Source organism: Hibiscus syriacus, unplaced genomic scaffold (assembly GCF_006381635.1).
Source record: "Hibiscus syriacus cultivar Baekdansim isolate YM2019G1 unplaced genomic scaffold, ASM638163v2 tig00112293_pilon, whole genome shotgun sequence".
Lineage (NCBI taxonomy): Eukaryota > Viridiplantae > Streptophyta > Magnoliopsida > Malvales > Malvaceae > Hibiscus > Hibiscus syriacus.
In genome coordinates, this window is record NW_024063296.1 from 2,745,461 (window position 1) to 2,764,253 (window position 18,793).

Below are 18,793 nucleotides of genomic sequence, written 5' to 3' on the forward strand. Positions count from 1 at the left end.
CAACTAATCATTATCCTCACTGCTGGATTAAAATTCATAATTATGAGCACATATAATGTTATCATAAAATACGAATAAATTAAGTGACCAAGTGTGTTATAAACTCATAAGGTAGTAGAAGCGTGTTGACACTGTTTTTTCACCAGGGTGGAAAAAAACTAGTATGACTTGGGTTTTTTTTTGTTGAAAAGATTTTGAAATGTGAGGAGTCACCATCAATCATTTTAAGGCTTCTAGGGAGACAATCCTAAGAAGGACTTAAACGACATCCCAGAAAAATGGTCTTAAGAAGGACTTAAACGAATTTTCTAGAAAAATGATCCTAAGAAGGAAAAAATAGTTTCTCGAAGTATATTTTACAGGTATCTTCATGAGAGGAAAATCAAAATTTATCATGTTTGTATGAAATGATGAATGTATGAAGCAAAGATGTAAATTCATGTAATATGTATGAGTGCATATTTTCTTGATCTGCTGGGAATGGTTGCAAGAGTAGTCTTTATTACAAGGACAGACTTCATTTTCTTCCTCGTTCAACTGCCTTCCCTATCTATAACACCTAAGTGCATTCGTGCGAATCTTGAGTTGTGAACAGGTGCATATTGTCCTAGTAAATTTTGGCCCTTGATATATTTGGCTTCTCTTACCTTAACTTGTGTAAAAGTCTGATAGAGTTTTCATCTTTTCCAGAAAGTTTTTGAAAAGAGAATCTATCATTCCAAGCTTTGGAGACCATATACTCCCCGCTACCTTTTGGTGGAAAATCAACAACCACTATCTAAAACTAACCACTGCAGAAACTGACAGAACATTTGTATTCCCTGACAAGTCCTAAGATACATCCATGCCAATGATGGTAGTTGGAGCCTTAGAAACAACCGGAATTGAAGGTGTTTTCTCAATTGCATACATCAAATTCAGCCCTCCAAGCTTTACATTTATTTATTTTTTTCAAAGTTTTATCGTCCATTTAGCGAAAAGAGAACTTCCCTGTTTCCACTTTTAACCTTGGCGCAGACAACACACAACCTTCAAATTGGGTGAAATTTGAATTTATAGAAACCCTTATGAACTCATGATTGGCTCAACATCGGCTCAACATCATAACTACTGGTAGGGGAAGCATTAATCATTTCTCGTGGGTTCGTCACATCAAATCACTGGAATAATGCAACTGTATATTACGAAGCCTAAAGGACTTGGTAAGTAAGAAACTTTGGAAATCGTATTCTTATCTTTTTTTTAAAAAACAATTTTCAGAAATGACTTAAATGAGAAGCTTTGGAAATCACTTTCTCATTTGTCAAAAATCATGTGAAAACATCCTATCTGAAGGTCTTATGGATGGCCCGAAGGACTTATCATCTTGTTCAAAAATCTTATAGATGACCCGAAGGATTTAAGCATCATGCTCGAAAGACTTACTGATGGTCCGAAGGACTTACTAAGTAAAATACTTTGGAAATCGTTTTCTTACTTTAAAAAATCAATTTTCAGAAAAAGATTTAAATTTGAAACTTTGGAAATCACTTTCTCATTTTTTAAAAATCATGTGAAAACACCCTGTCCAAAGGCCTTACAGATGGCTCGAATGACTTATCATCTCGTTTGAAAGGCTTATAGATGACCCGAAGGATTTAAACATCATGTACGAAAGACTTATTGATGGTCTGAAGGACTTACTAAGTAAGAAATTTTGCAACTTGTTTCGTAATTTAAAAAAAAACAATTTTTAGAAAGGATTTAAATGAGAAGCTTTGGAAACTTTCTCATTTTTTGAAGAACATGTGAAAACATCCTGCCCGTAGGTCTTATGGATGGCCCGAAGAACTTATCCTATTTCTCAAAATGTCGAAAGACTTATTGATGGCTTGAGGGACTTATTCATCAAGAAACCCTTGAAAATCAAGCTTAGTTTCTTAAAACTTTTGAAACTATCTTACTGGTTAAATAATCATCAAGAAACCTCTAAAAATCAGACTTAGCTTCTTTAAAAACACATGTAGGGAAATCATCAAGAAACTTATGAAAATCAGACTTAGCTTCTTTAAAATTCATTTGAAAGCATCAATAAACCCTTGAAAATCAGGCTTAGCTTCTTTGAAAACTCATTTAAAAATCATTAAGAAACTTCTGAAAAGTTTCTTTGAAAACTCATTTAAAAATCATCAAGAAACTTCTAAAAAGTTTCTTTAAAAATTCATTTAAAAATCATCAAGAAACTTCCAAAAATCAGACTTAGCTTCTTTCAAAATTTATTTAAAAACAAAAAAAACCCCTAAAAATAAGGCTTAGCTTCTTTCAACATTCATCTGAAAATATCAAGAAACCCCTGAAAATCAGGCTTAGTTTCTTAAAGAATCACATTAGTCAGGTAACATGCCCTACTACAAAAATGATGATTGTTATGTGTATTGGGTTCCTCAATTCATGAGGTTCTGCCATTATTAATGTAATTTCCTCTATGTGAGGCTTGAATTTTGATTTTTCTTTTCTTTCTCTTATTTCTTTGGAAATTCTGTTAGAATTATGTATGTGTATGGCAATATGAATGCACTTAATTTATCTAAATGTAATGCATGACTTTCTTGTATGCTGAAATGTTAATCATCCTTCTTCTCGCATCAATGTGTAAACCTCAGTTTTCCATCACTTGATCTTCTTTGCATGGAACCTACCTCAGTATCGATGTAGCAACTTGCCAACTCATGTTTGCAATCTTATGAAGATCAGCATGATCATCTTGGGGTCTTTGTTTTCTATCTTAATTTTATAGGAAATGTTCTCTCTCGAATTCTTGTTATGATAAAGTATATGGCTTTGACATCATTTTTATCCTTGACTTGATTGCTCAATCAAATTTGTTTCTCAAAACTCATCTTCCAACTAAAGAATGAATGGTTTGTTTCTCTAGGTTAGCTCTTTTTGTTTTCATTTTTTGCCCTTGGCACTCCAAACGGTGAGGCTCATTCACTATATCTGTTTTATTTGAATCTTGTTATCTCAATGAGATCTGGTTTTGGTAATGCCTCAATATGGGTACTCATGGCTCTCTTCGTGCCAAAATCTAAATCTCAAATGATCCACTTTTATGTCATTAATCAGCAATATTATCGAATAACTTGAGGTTTTCTCTTCAGGATGCCACAATCAGATGGACACTTAAGAAGTGATCAATTCTTCTAACAAAATGTCTTGAATTTTTTCTATGAGCTGAGATATGTGCCCTTTCGACTAAGGCGATCATCTACTTTTTGATTTGTTACCAACAACGTCACAATGATACATTAGAAGTTTTATCCTCTAGTTTTTCTGATCTCTTATTGTGAAATGTCTTCATTACTCTGGTATCATTTTTTATTTCCCCAATTGAGGCCGAATGAGCCTCACAGCTTCATGGATCTTTTCACTTGATATTTTTCTGTTTGAAAAAAAATTTCTTACTCTTTCAATTTTAGAAATGTTAAAAAACATTTGATGAATAAATTTAAAAAATGTAATTTCCTTTAGGCTCACAATCAAAATAAATTGTAAAACAAGAGTTTATTGAATATCAAATAAGTCAACTTCTCTTTTAATCCTTAAAAAATTATATACATTTGACAAGTGTGAAGATTAATGTTGATATAAGGTTTAGGCTGACTTAGGAAAGTAGAGCGTTTTAGATTAATTTGGGAAGGTAATACTTTTCAGGTTAATTTGGGGAGGCAATGTGTTTCAGGTTGACTTCTTTGGTTAAAGTCTAGCTTTTTATTTTATCCTGGTGTTCATTGATTTGATGAAGTAGTTGTTGTTCTTATCTTCTAGAAATGTTCACTGGTTCCCAGCCTTCGTGAGTGTCTTTAGGTTGTGTAGTGTTTTATCAAGATGTATAAGATCGTCTTCTATGTAGTAGTTGACAGTCTTCGTATTAGAGCTGCATTTTCAGGTTTTCAACTCAAATTCTCCTTTGCTTTCAAGACATCTAAAATTTTACATCTTGAACACTATTTTTGTTATTTTTCCCTATCATGCATTAAAGATTTTAGAAAACTATTTTTTTGGAAAGTAAAATTAACCTTGAGGGGCCAGAATGAAATCTTAAGATAGTCTATCCACTTAGAAATCCATGTATGATTAGAATAGACTTTTCGGGCACATAACGTAGGCTAGAGATCACGATTATGAAATAAAGGGATAAATAGTCCCAAATAAGTGTTTAAGTGTGATCAAACAAAGGATCAAATTATGCTGACATCTTCAATCTTGCTCTTTCTGATTTGAATCTGCTTACAACCATTTCATTTTCTTCATTTTCCCGTATCCTTCTAGACTACCCATTTTGGGTTTTCTCCCTAGAGTTTATGTCATCGTATTCATGATCTTCTTATTGAATATGGATTTTTGAACTAGTCATCTTGATCAACCTTGTGGTTTGAGGATTATTAATCCACTCGTGTTGAAGTATTTTTCTTTCTTCTTTTTTCCTTTTTTCTTTCTTTTCTTTCTTTTCTTTTTTATGTTTTTTCTTCTTTTTCGCTATGTTTTTTCTTCTTTTTCGCTATATTTTTTTTTCTCTCTATATTTTCTACTTGATTTGATCTTCGAGTGCTTTGTATTTGGTACACCTTGTGATATATTGTTATTTGTCACCATGAATTGCCTCTGTAACAAAATCTGGATTGATGACTTTCATTCTTGCAAGTAGATTACCTTCACCTTGCCCCTAGTGTGGAGGGTGATCATTGGTTAGGTTGAATCAGAAGAAAATAATTCATGCTCAAATGGGTACAATAAGGGGTATATTTTTTTTTTGAAAGGATAAATGAAACAAAGTCATTCATCATCTCATACACGAAATTCCTTGTAAAAGATGTATCCTTAGGGGGACGGAGTGTTTAGGATTAACCTTATTTACATGAAAACAATGTAATTAATGCATGATAGAATTATTTTAATTATTTCCTTTATTTCTTCTTCTTCCAATCACTCTTGGTATGCCCCAATTATTCGAATTTATTTTCGGAAAGTCGATCCACGATACTCATCTCACTTTTCTTATGGTAATTGTTCATGTACACGATGACATCTTGTACCTTATACCTCCATGTTTTATTGAGGTTGGAAGATGAATGCTAATTCTGTGTTTAGGAAGGGAAATGTGTGACTTTAAAGTCATAATTCTAAAAAAGATAATGTTAAGGAAAGGTTAGCTCTGACTGGAAAGGTAAAACTACTGATTTTGGTGCCTCGGGAAAGATAAGGGCATGACTTTATTAATTCAAAGGAAGGTGATGTCAAGATTTGGTCTATTGGTAATGAGCACACGCCATGTAAGGAAACGAGTAAGGGTGTTCGACTTTGGAGGGAACACAAAAAGGTTTAATCTTGCCACCTGTTAAAGATATATAATTAATAGAGTAGTAAAATAACCATTAATTCATTTGATATTCAAAGAATTACAAGATTAAAACTTGATTTATTGCTCATAACCTTGGAAAATGACATAGGTTCAATCAACAAAATATTTATTGAGTATACAGAGAAAGAACAAAAACACGTTCAAACAGGACAAAGCCAGTGCAATAAGGTTTCACGGTGGATGGAAGAATTTTTTCCTGATTGGCACCAAAATGTCTCATTACACGTTAAAGGTCAATACCCCTGGGTCAAACAAATTCTGAACTTTGCTCTTCGGTGCCCCACATATCTCAATGATGTACCTCAAACTTCAGACGGTGCTAACATCATATCCATAGCTCTTAATCATTTTCTAAGTACGAATGGGGTGACTTTGATTTACCTTAAAAACTTCTATTACAAGATTCTTTGCGAGTTACTCCCAGGATCCATGATTAATGCACATTGAGATGCAATGTATATTATGCAACATACGATATATATATGCGAATGTAAAGATACAAAGATGCACATACGAATGCAAAAATACAAAAATGTGAATGTAAAACGCGTGATGCAAATGCAACAAAGGAATTGATACCAAAAATAATTGTTCATTTAACAATTCTTGAGAAATCTACAATGTCTCGGTACACTAGGGAATTGAAAATCTGGTCCATCTTCATGTTGTACAGCTTATGCGATAATTTGGGTATTGCATCAACTTTCATCAGATATTGAAAACCTTTAAAGCTTTTACTTTTTCTCCTACTTTCAGAAATTTATCAAACTGGTTTGTGACCTTCAACTATTGGCTTCAAAGTCAAGTCTCCTTGAGTCCAACTTGTTACCTCAATAGGTATATGTCCGGATTGTCTCCTTAGTAGGTAGACTATCTCTTGACGCTACTCAATCTACGTAGAGAATCTTCGACATTCTATCTAACCCAATGAAAGGCATTGATGCGGGCATTGTTTTCCAAGAACCTTATAAAAGATCAATTATTTTAGGGATCAATACCTTTGATGGATATGTCATGTTCATGCAAAAATACAATAAAGAATAAGACAAGACAAAAGGAAATCAAGTTAGCAAAAAACAAGACAAAAAGAATAAGTTACAAAAATGATTATTAAAAGAAATGCAAGCTTAGTAAAAATAATTAAATATGAATCCAAGCTGAGACTGAAAAATAATACAAAGGAAATTAAGAGTCATAACCGCATGCGTTCTAATTCTCCTATGCTATCTACATGGCTCTAGCGGGGTAGGTTTACTAAATTCATTACATAAGGCTGGACTCTAGCAAAGGGTTCCCAAGCTAACTTCATAACCTGCTAAAGTTGACTCCGATTCTGTCACATTTTAGACTTGCAAATCGAATTCTGCTTAGGGATTGCACCACTAAAAGCGTATATCGGAACTGATATTTGGACATGCAACTTAGGATGCTTTCCAGAGGTAATTTGTCATACCCACACGAGGAAGCCCAATGTTTCCCATTAGGTGTAACGTTTCCCCCTCCTTAAATAAATCAGGATTTAGCTTGGGTTTAAAACTATGATATTCAACAATCCTAAATATTCACAGAAGTGTAAGTATTAACTAGAGATAACATCTTTTTTCTTCGTTTTTTTTTTTTTTGAAATAACATAATGAAATGTAAATTAAATAAGATCGAAATCATAATTTCCAAAATCTTAAATATAGGGTAACCAACTCATGACTCGACTCTCAAGCTCTTTTAAAAAACAAAAAAATTCCTCAGCGGAGTTGCCAAGCTGTCGACACCGTTTTTTCACCTGTGTGGAAAAAACTAGTACGACTTGGGTTTTTTTTGTTGAAAAGATTTTGCAATGTGAGGAGTCTCCCCTAATCATTTTAAGGTGTGATAGGGACACCATAAAAAAATCAGGTAATTTTAATATTTTTTTTATCAAAATACAAAGTTTGAGGTCTACGAAAACTAGAAAGTGGGTTCGAGAGTCAGTTAGGTGTGGGGAAGGGACACCATAAAAAAATCAGGTAATTTTAATATTTTTTTTATCAAAATACAAAGTTTGAGGTCTACGAAAACTAGAAAGTGGGTTCGAGAGTCAGTTACGTGTGGGGAAGGATTAACACCCTCACAACGCATAAAAAATTATACCTAATTGATTACCCTATATTTAATAAATTGGAAATCTTGAGTTCCAACTCTATTTAGTCAAATTTTCACTATCGATGAACAATTGAAAATAATGTTAATTTATTTAAGCCAATAGTATTCGCCCCCTAGCATAGATGCGGGAGATCAACTATTGTGCCCAATAACTGGATATTGCCTTGATATTTCAGAAATCATGATGTGGTCTTGAAAAGGATTTCGACCTATTTTGGGAATCACCATTAGTCATCCCCTCAGCATACTTGCGGGAGATATACTATTGACTCCCTAATAAGTAAACATTCCTTGTGTTTTAAAATATATGCAATCAAACAACTTATTAATCCTAATTAAACTAAAGGTAGATCAAGGCTTTCTCTATCTTAATTGTCAAATTATGAAAATTAAAGAACCTAGAGGCCCAATTGTAAAAATATAGGCTCTAATATTAACTTAAATTAATTTTGATCAATGATGGGATTCTAATAATTAAATTGGAACCTCGAGCAAAAGCGAGAACCAAATTAAGAATTCTCTTAATTTAAGGAATAAAGGTGAAATTAGGCCTAAGATGGAGGCTCTATTATTAATCCTAATTAATTTTAATTAATGAATATCTAATTAAAAAGGTTCAAGGACTAAAAAGCGAGAAACCAAAATTAAGGCTCTAATTACTAACCCTAATTAACATTATCAATCATTGAATCAAACAATCGAAATGAACCCTCGAGCATCTAAAAGCAAGAGCCAAATCAAATTATTCCCTAAATTAAAGGACTAAAATGTGAGAAATCTAAATCTAAGGTTCAATCTAAGTCAAGTTAACTAAATCCAAGACTAAATTAAACAAACATAAACATATGACGGAATTAAAGGAATTAAACCAACTCGAAACATGAACTTTTTTAAAAAGCATATGTAACAAATAAATACAAAAAAAAAACGAATAAATAAATAATTATAAAAAAGAAATGAATGCACGGAATACAAATTGAATGTTAGGAAATATGAAATAAGAAATGGAACAGATAAAGGACAAAAGCATGAAACATATTAAAAATGGAAACTAAATTAAGGGGGGAAACGAAATTAGTGGAGACAAACAGTAAAATTAAAGGAAATAACTTGCTAAAAAAATGCTAACTTTACATCTATTGTATTAGATTTGGGAAAAGAAATAAGATATAAACAATTAAAATAAAGCAAACTAAACTATGGTAAGAATTTAAAACGTGTATGACGATTTAATTATATAAAAGGAAATATGCATACAAGGATATATAAGGTATAATATTAATACGAGAAAGTCAAAAATATGAATGATACTTAAAAAGAGAAAATACTTATTAGAAATAGAAAGATATATTCATAGAGTCGTTATTATGCATGAAGTAAACAAATAAATGTAAAGATAGCAAAGTTTAGTATGAACAAGGGTCAATATAAAAGAAAAATGAAATTAGTAGGCAGTAATAATAAAATTAGAAAACAAAATGAGGACTAAAATGAACAAAAATGAAAAAGGAGAACAATTCACAATAAATAAAATAATAAAGACTAAATTGCAACTAAACAGAAATGTTATATCAAATTCGAAACAATAGAAAAGCAAAGTATCAGTGACCAAAACAAGAAGATACGCAAAGATAGGGGGTCCTGAAAGAGAATAAACCAACATTTAACACCAAAACATAGAAATGGAAAATAACACAACAAGGACATCAATTTCTAAACCCAACAAAATGAACGGATTATCGGGGCCTATTTTGTAAAAATGCTCTTAAGAGTTTGAGCGCGTTGGAATGGTTTGACCATTTTTTTTTTCTTAATCTCATCAAATATAAAAACCCCTTTCTTATTTTAACTTCACTTTCCCCTTTTCTTTATCACTCTTCCTCTTAACTCTCTCCCTTCTTTCTACATTCCAGAAACCGGTGAAGAGCTCCGTCGCCGGCAGTCGTGTCGGACATCGTCGACCACTGTATCCGGTGATCGTCGAAGTCCAAAATTTCCAAGGAGGCTATCTTCGACGTCAGGAGCCTGAAACTGACCACGGTTTTGCAAGAAGTGGCTCCAAACACCGTGAAAATGGCCGGACCTTTCGGCCTTCGAAGCTTCGATCTCGTTCGTCTACTGTCGGATTGAGATGGTTTTCATTATGTTGTTTACTTCGTTAGTAAGCTCCTCCCCACCTTTCAGGTTGGCCAAAGGAGGTTTTGAACACCGGTAAACTGCCCCAGCTGAGATCTAAAATGGATGCTTGCTTGTACTGCTTTGATTGATAAAAAAATGGGGAGGCCCCGTTTTACAATCTGTTTTTTTATCAAGATCCTGCCTTTTACATTAGATTGCTTAGGGTTTTATAACAACTGCATATCACAATTAAAAAAATACATTTTATCCCTTTTGCGTGTTGGGGCAGGTTGCAGTAAAGGAATGGAAATGTCAGATGGCAGGAACAATCGTCCCATTTGCTTATCACTCATTGTTGTTTTTTTTTACCTACTTTTTTTATTGTTTATTTATACTAATATAATATACATAGGGTGAAAATTGGTGATTACAAAATGTCATAAAAATAAAAGTGTAGACATTATTATAGTTATATTTATAATTTAATGAGGAAAAAAGTTATAAGTATCGATAATAATTTATTCTTAAATTAGATATATAAAGGGGTTATCGTCCCCAAGAAATAGATAATCTCATATTTTCTTATCTCTAATAAAGAATTTATGCTCAATAAAATTTTATCTTCTTGGAATATCACAACCGAAGAAAGATTCAAAGATTTCAGCCTATCAATTAATCTATGTATGCTTCCACAAATCTAATATTTTATTCTGGATGATTTGACATGATTAAATCATGGTTAATTTTTTTATTTTTTTATTTTAACAAGTTACGTCATTGTCAAATAATGTTGAATCTTTAAGATTATAATTTTTCTTTTATTCTTTTTTAATTTGATTTGTTCCTAAAGTTTTTAGAGTTTTAATAAATTGATGATAATCAAATTTGATATATCATATTTAGAACTTATTTGATTGATAATGTGATAATCTTATTGCGATAATATTGTTTTTATTTGTTCATCAATTACATTGCCTTACTTTTATTAAAATTGTAGACACTCATTTTCGTCCGGAGTTATTTTGTTTTTTATACATAAATATATAAATATATAAATATATATATGTATATTTTGAAAATGTTTTTTGACAAAATATAATATATAAATTCCAGAAAACGATTTTTGAAAATTTATATATTATATAGTTTTTGAAAATATTTTGAAAATATATATAATATATAAATTTTGAAAACATTTATATATTATATAGTTTTTAAAACATTTTAAAAACTTATATAATGTATAGTTTTTTAAAACATTTTTTGAAAAATTATATAATATATAGTTTTAAAAATATTTTTAAAAAACTTATATAATGTATAATTTTTTAAAACATTTTTTTGAAAAATTATATGATATATAGTTTTAAAAAACATTTTTGAAAAATTATATAATATATAGTTTTAAAAACATTTTTTTAAAACTTATATAATATTTTAAAAACATTTTGAAAACTATATAATAAATAGTTTTGAAAACTCTTTTTAAAAGTATAATATATAGTTTAAAAATATTTTTGAAATATATATATTATATAGTTTATATCATATTATTATTATTTATTTTATTTTATTTTATTTCATTTCATTTTATTAATTTAATTTAATTTATTTTGTTTTGTGATCCATGTCCAAAGATAAGTCCAAGAAAGATAAGTCCAAGAGAGCCAAGTTGGGCTTGACCCATCCCAGAGGTTAGATTAGGGTTCCAGCGTATGTCACAGTGTCGTAAAAGGGGATTAGGGTTGGCAAAATCATAAGATATCATTTGGGTTAACACAGATTGCAACGACGCCGCATAGAGGTAACCGAACGGTCAAGCCAACGGCCATGCGACAAATCCGACCGCACCAACGGGACAAAACCATCCCGAGGCGGCCGGTGTAACATGCACAAATATATCGGTCAACCATCAACCACGATCCCGAGATCATCGAGACTCACAACGGCCGGTGGGGGTTATAAAAACCCACGACCAACACAGTACAAGGGGACGACAGGACCCCAAAAAAATCAATGGAGAACCAAACAGAGTACACCAAAAACCCATAACATCACGAAAACTCAGTGAAACAGAAAGCCACAACAACCATCGAGTGCACATCATCGAACCCAAAATACATCAGACAAATCAAAACCAACAACAAAGAATCCCGCACAGAAAACCATACCAAACCAAGAAAATAAATACATAGCAAGAAAAAAACAGAAGACAAACATCAAAACCGAAGGAGGCTCGCCGTGAAAGTGAGGAGCCATCGCAAAAGGTGAGGAAGCCAAATATCTCGACTTAGATCTACGTCGATTGGGTTATTTTTAGGGGGAACGGGCTCCGGATCTGGCATCAGGGTGGTGAGGAGAGCAAGGCAAGAGTATTTCGGTGACCAGCTATTGGACGTTGTCCCTCCGTTAGAGCTCTCTAGAGAGATGCGAGAGAATCCATTTTAGAGAGAGAGCGAAAACATTACAAATGGGGGAATGGGTGATTTTTGCTTAAAGGGAGGATATTTATAGCATTGGAGAAACGACGTCGTTTTACTTAGGGCCTTCTGCGCATTTTTTGCGTCCTGGGTAAACTGTGTCATTGATCCTTGTATGATGTAAACTTTACGTTTTGGTCACTGAAATAAGTTTTGGTTCTTTCGATTTGGACTTCTAATTTCTCTATGCTTACATTTTGGTCATTATTTTTTATTTTTATTTTTTGACCCAGGAATTCGCGCTCGTCTCAATTTAGTCCTTTTTATTTTTTTTTCATTTTTTCATATTACGTTTTTTATTATTAGTATTTCTTTTTTTATATTGTTATATTTTATTATTTTTCAAAGTTAACATTTTTATATTTTTATTCATTTTATTTTTATTTTTATTCTTTGTTATTTTGTTATTATTTTTTAATTGTTTAATATATTTTTTATCTATATTTATATTTATATATTTTCTATTTATTTTCTATTTCTCTTTTGATTCATTATCTTAGTTTTTTCCTTCTTTGATGTATTTTACATTTTCTTTTTATTTAAGATATTTTTCTTATTTTATGTTTTTTTTCTTCTTAATTCATTTAACATTTATGTATTATTTGTCGTCTAATATTTTTTGCCCCTTTTTTAGAAGCCCAATCAATCAAAGGTAAACAATTCGAATCAAGTAATTTTAATTTTAATTTTAATTTTTAATTTATGCAATTAAAGACAACCGAAAAATTAATTGGTACCGAAAGGACGGTTCAAGGGTGCTAATCCTTCATTGACCATAACCGACTCCCGAACCTGATACATTTCTGGTAAAGCGCAGATCAGGTAAGATGGTGTCTGATCCACCTAAATGTTTTTAAAATGATCGGTGGCGACTCCAATTCGTTTAATCCAAGCCGAAACCCAATTCCGGGCCCAACTGAAAGGCGGCCTCGACAGCTTGGCGACTCTACTGGGACAGGTAAGTGAGTCAGGCTGAAATTAATTTACGGTTATCTTTTTGAGGGAAAATTATAAGTTTAAATTTTAATTTATTTATTCGATTCCAATTATTTATCTTTGATTATTTTTTAAATAAATAGTTGTAGTAACATTTTTTCAATGATTTCAGGTTTTTTGAAATTTTTTTCATCTTTGGCTCTATACCCGAGCTCAGAACCCTTTTAAGTGGGCGTGAAAACAACACCTTCGTGGGAATTTATTCTCCGTATGGGCATAAGAGAATGTATCTTCTCGAGTTTAACTCAGTCCACATAAGCTTGTAATGGGCTTAGGACTAAGGGTCTGGCAAGCCCAAGGGGGCACCAGCAAGGAGAACTCGGGTACCCTTTTAGAACCTAAACCGCGAGAGTACAAGGAATTAGAGCCCACCCCAAAACCTCATTCTAAACCCTAGGCTGCTTTGATTTTATTTGCTGCTTTACTTTTTATTCAAAGCATGCGAACTAGATAAATATACGGTTAGGATTTGTTTGAAATTAGCATGCGAGATAGAGATCATGTCCGGGTAGGAACAATAAGCATGTGGGGTAGATATCATGTGGGGTAGGACTTTTATTTTCATGATTGTTTTTTATTATTTTCACCTCACCAACCTTTTTCATTTTTGTTCTCTTTTATTTTATTTTCATCTTTTGCATCATTCATTCAAAAGAGGTGTTGATCCACCAAAAACGTGTTTGTTAAACAAAAATAATCTGCATTAATGGACAAATGGGTTATAATACAAGAGATGAAAAGCTCAGAAGACCAGCTATGATCAGAAAAGGCTCGGAATGGATAGAGTTTCCATTAAGCTCGTCAAATGTAAACTTTTCCAAAACGGGATGGCGAAAGCTATAGGGGCAAGGCAAGGAAAATGTTACTGACTCGGAGGGTCCTTTCGAAGACTACGAGAACAAAATGGCGAAACCCTAGATGAGCTGGATGACATTGCTGACGAATTCAAGAAGTAAGCTTCAGATAGTTCTATCGATGGAGGGCTTCGATGGCGCTTTCATTGGGAACAAGCCCAATAGAGAGTAAAAGCCTGAGATGTAGTCATTCGAGACTTTGTGGGGCAAGCAGCTCGTTGCTTGCACAGTTTAGCCTGAGAAGCTGGGACAGTTTGACAGGGCGTTCAACCGATTATAATGGCTGAAGACGAATCAACTTGTCAGGGGTTGTTCGGGATCTATACCATCAAAATGTTTTTATCTCTTTAGGCGAAACACTTGTGTCCCCAATAAGGATTATTTATAATAACATACATATTTTTTGGATCAATGCCTCGAACATTTCATGCATCATGCATTCTTGCATATTTCGCATAATTTTCTTTTTTCATTGCATTCACATGAACTAACAAGAGATTTTCATAACGGAAGGGTACAAACACTGGACATACCTCCACAAGCTTCGGACACATGTCATCCTCATTCAAACCGAAAAGAAGATGAAAGCCAGAATTACTTAGATTGAAGAGAACATGTTGAAGCTCCAGACGAAGTTCGAAGAAAAGATAAATCAGAATAGCCAGAGTACCCTAGATGCAATCATGAAAAGCCAAGAGTGCTTTATCGATCAGATCATTGCCAAGTTAGCTGGCCGACGTCAGAAAAGTGCGCTTGGGGCAGGCTCATCGGAAGGGGTAACCATGCTACCTACCCCGCAAGTGGGTATCTCACCCAGAATCTTACCAGGACTTCAAGATAATTCGGATAGTTACCGAATTCCAAAATTTAATGAAGATGTCAAAACAACAAGGGTAGAAATTACCATTAAACCAGGAGGTAGGATGAGTGGAAAGCCTCCCCTGAAGAAGAAAGAAAGAGAAATCATCAACATTTCAAAATCGTTTGCAGTTGTACCCTCTTCTAGGCAAGAACCAAGGAAGAAAAATGAGCATTTTGATCCCATTCCCATTACATACAAAGAGCTCTACCAACAACTATTTGAAGCACATGTGGTGTCACCCTATCTCGAAACACCTCTAAAGCCCCCATACCACAGGTGGTATGACAAAAATACGCACTGTGAATATCATGGCGATGTTCTGGGGAATGCTATTGAAAATTGCCTCCGCTTTAAGAGGGTTATCCAAAGGATGCGTAACAGGGGTTGGATTCATTTTAACAATTCAGAATCACCCCACATTGCACATAACCCTCTACCTAATTCAAGAGAATAAGCACAATGCAATCACCGAGAAAAATGGTAAAAAGGCCAAAACCAGAGTTTCTGAAATGAAGTCACCTTTTGCTTGGGTATGGAGGCAAATGATAAATGCGGAGTTTCTTGCACCACATCCTAGCACATCAGATCCCAAAGGTGGCAGTCATTGTTGTTATCACAATGAAGATAGACATGATGTACAAGAATGTACCGAATTTAGAACCTTGATCCAGCTAATGATAGACAGAAAAGAGCTGGAATTTTATGATAAAAGCAATGACACTCCCAAAGCAGAAAGAGTCATGGAAAATGGGGCATCCTGATGATGCCTTATTCAATTTTGAGGCGTCTTGTTTGAATTTGTTTTTTTGAACTTTCTCATGTTTGGAACTTGTTTTTGAACTTTCTTTGGATATTTCAATGAATTTATGTGGAGTATTGAATCAACTTTACAACTTGAAATTCTTTGAATATCAACTGAATTAATAAACTCCGTAAATGATTAAGAGTTACAGATCTTTGACAAGTTAACATGATAAAAAAACTGATAAAATAATGACTTTTGACCTTACTTCATAAAGATACACTCAAACACCTTACCATTTTCTTGCAAACAACCAATATAATTGTTTCCCTTCATAATGTTTGGTATTTAGATAGGCGCAGACAACATGGGGCATCGTTTCCATATGAAAATTACTATAATTTTTTTTTAAAATGTTCAATGATGATGATGATCTTTACAAATGGAATAGTTGAGTAGTTGAATCTAGTTTAGGCCAGTTGCTTGGAAATTGAACTCTAAAGATGAGATTCCTTGACTTTCAAAAACACCTAGACTATAACAGGTTCTTCTTGTCAATCTTAAGAAATCAAATCTGTAAAGCTGAGCTACTTCACTAAGGCAATTGGTTATAGAGGAAACTTGAAAGCCCTGGCCTTATGAATAGATTACGTTCAAACCATGGCATTGCTCGAACACTTGGCAATTCGGTGTTTGCTCCACTGCTATTGTCCGGCCGAAGACTTTGTGATGAGATGAAACCTTCAGTTAACTTGATAAAAATGGTTATAATGTTAAGTTGTCCCTCTAAAGCAATTGGTTAAATGCCCCAGCTTTATGGATTCAGCTAGCCAAATAAGTTAAATCAAATTTATCTAAGCAAGAAATTTTCGGTAATTATAGACTAAGGGAGTTAAGGAACACATGTTATAGTCAACTACACACGAGCACTCAAGAATTTTATTTTTAGATCGATATTTCTGCACTACCTTTATTAAAGAAGCTTACGAAACTTGAACAAATGGAAGATTTCAGAGAACCGAAATAGAAGGTCTAGTAATTGAAAATGCTTGTTGCGTCATTTTGTCCGCATCCAATTAAGATGCCAAGCCAAAGAAAAAAACATGTGGCAATAACCAAAAAATTACATTTTGTGTGTGGTTGAAACAGTATGTCAACCTAAAGCCAACTTATCCACTTGAATATTTGTCAAAGAGCTATAACTCTGGAAGCATTAAACGAGCTATTGATTCCTTTGATATTCTTTGAACTCATGTTTATAATTTGATTCGATCGTGAGCCTGAATTAAGGAGCAATATTTTACATAATTTTTATCATTTTCCCTCCTAAAACAAGAAAAAAGAGAAAATCATTTTCAAACAGAACAGTCTCAGATATGAAAGGTCTGTAAAGCCAAAGCTTGAAAAGAGAATGGGGCACGATCGATTCCATGGACCAGATTGGCAGGTAAAACACGGGACTCCAATCCAAGAGATAAAACATAACTCATTCATGTTGCATGCATCTTAGGCATACTTAAGAGCATTACATTTATTATTTTTTGCATACATGATTTTATTTTTATAGCTTTTAGAGTCAAGTTTCGACTTCAAGACGAAGGATACTCGATTTCAAAATAGCTTTAAAGGTTTATAGTGGTTGCTGAGCTCAGCAGCAGAAAGCTACACCTCAACCAATTCGACAGATTGAAAGATCGATAATCAAATTCAGATGAGAAAGTGTCTAGTTCAGATTAACTCAATGACGAGTAGCTAGTTCCCGATTAATGTTTTCAAGCCAAATTTCAATTCCACGAAGGAATATATCCGGCTGCCAGAATTTATCAGTGGACTTTCCTGTGAAAGGGAGTCATCTAAAAATCACATTACTTGGTTCAGACCCGCTCAGGGAACCACCAGGAGAATTATGATCGGCTTAGACCCGTGAAGGGAAGCCATTTTTTTAAGAAACTATCGGCAGCATAACTCAAGGGTTGTCTATCAGCCAAGACCTTCGAGTTCGAATACGCTCAGCTCCAAGGCACATCATTTGCAGCATAGCTCAAGGCTAGAAGGGCTATCTCCACCAAGACCTTTGAGTTCGACTACGCTCAGCTCCAAGGCATATCATTTGCAGCTTAACTTAAGTCGATAATGGTTATCTGCCAACTAAAGACCTTCGAGTTCGACTATGCTCAGCTCCAAGGCACATTATTTGTAGCATAACTTAAATCGATAAGGGCTATCTGCCAAAGACCCTCGAGTTCGATTACATTCAGCTTCGAGGGTAAATCATTTACAGCATAACTCAAGGCTAGAAGGGTTATTTGTCACCAAAAGACCTTTGAGTTCGACTACGCTCAGCTCCAAGGCATATCATTTGCATCATAACTTAAGTCAAGAAGGGTTATCTGCCAACCAAAGTCCTTCGAGTTTGACTACGCTCAGCTCCAAGGTACATCATTTGTAGCATAGCTTATGTCGAGAAGGGCTATCTGCCAAAGACCCTCGAGTTCGATTATATTCAGCTTCGAGGGCAAATCATTTACAGCATAACTCAAGGCTAGAAGGGTTATCTGTCACCAAAATAACTTCGAGTTTGACTATGCTCATCTCCAAGGCATATCATTTGCAGCATAACTTAAGTCGAGAAGGGTTATCTGCCAACCAAAGACCTTCGAGTTCGACTACGCTCAGGTCCAAGGCGCATCATTTGTAGCATAGCTTAAGTCGAGAAGGGCTATCTGCCAAAGACCCTCGAGTTTGATTAGACTAAGCTTCGAGGGCATATCATTTACAGTATAACTCAATGATAGAAGAGTTATCTGTCACCAAAAGACCTTCAAGTTCGACTACGCTCATCTCCAAGGCATATCATTTACAGCATAACTTAAGTCGAGAAGGGTTATCTGCCAACCAAAGACCTTCGAGCTCGACTACGCTCAACTCCAAGACGCATCATTTGCAGCATAACTTAAGTCAAGAAGGGCTATCTACCAAAGACCCTTAAGTTTGATTATACTCATCTTTGAGGGCACATCATTTACAGTATAATTCAAGGCTAAAAGGGTTATCTGTCACAAAAAAACCTTCGAGTTCGACTAAACTCAGCTCCAAGGCACATCATTTGCAACATAGCTTAAGTCGAGAAAGGCTATATGCCAACCGAAGACCTTCGAGTTCGATTACACTCAGCTCGATGACACCTCAATCACACTACTG